Source organism: Camelina sativa, chromosome 11 (assembly GCF_000633955.1).
Source record: "Camelina sativa cultivar DH55 chromosome 11, Cs, whole genome shotgun sequence".
Lineage (NCBI taxonomy): Eukaryota > Viridiplantae > Streptophyta > Magnoliopsida > Brassicales > Brassicaceae > Camelina > Camelina sativa.
The window spans coordinates 40,078,539-40,079,183 of NC_025695.1; the positions used below are offsets into that span (position 1 = coordinate 40,078,539).

The window sequence follows — 645 nt, forward strand, 5'->3', positions numbered from 1 at the left end:
AGGAGGAAATGAAAGGTTTGGTAAACAAATAAACTCTTCTAGTCTTTTTTCTCGTGTTTCTTGCTTCATGCATATATTTTGAGAAATCAACAAACAAACTCATGTCTTTTACCTTATGCACAGATCTTTGCCTCTGAGCTACACAAAGGACGAGATAACTCTCTTATTTATAAGTCGTTTTGGTTGCCCACACTCGATCACAATTAAAATCAACTTGAAGCACAAAAACTCACACCATGCGCGCTTTTAACAAATTAAAATAAAAAAATTTCATCAACAAATCACACGATACACACGACTTCCAAAACACACGCAAACGAAACAAACTCAAATACAACATAAGGAACGAGCATGAAAATTGAAAACACACACACACACCCACAACAAACTAAATAAATGACAACGACGTGTGAGTTTCTAAAACCAGTCCCATACAAGGTAGAGTAGTAAGACGTTGTAAAACCAATAAACATTCTTTAACAATAAAATTATGTTATATAGCTTTATAAAATCGCCTAGACCGCTTTAATCGCATCGGCTCCGACGCAATATTGTATTTTAATTTTATTGTGTACGTACTTTGCTTCTTGTTAATGATTAATTATGGATGTATGTAATGTTCAAATTAATAATGTACAATAAAAT

The 645-nt window shown here is 32.9% G+C and overlaps 1 long non-coding RNA gene across 1 annotated transcript in view; it reads left to right on the top strand.

The window, feature by feature from the left end:
* LOC104725681 overlaps positions 1–226 on the top strand; it is a 638-nt gene extending 412 nt beyond the window's left edge. The window contains exon 3 of the long non-coding RNA XR_757956.2: positions 124–226. This is a non-coding gene — a long non-coding RNA (uncharacterized LOC104725681). The remainder of the gene's footprint in view (positions 1–123) is intronic.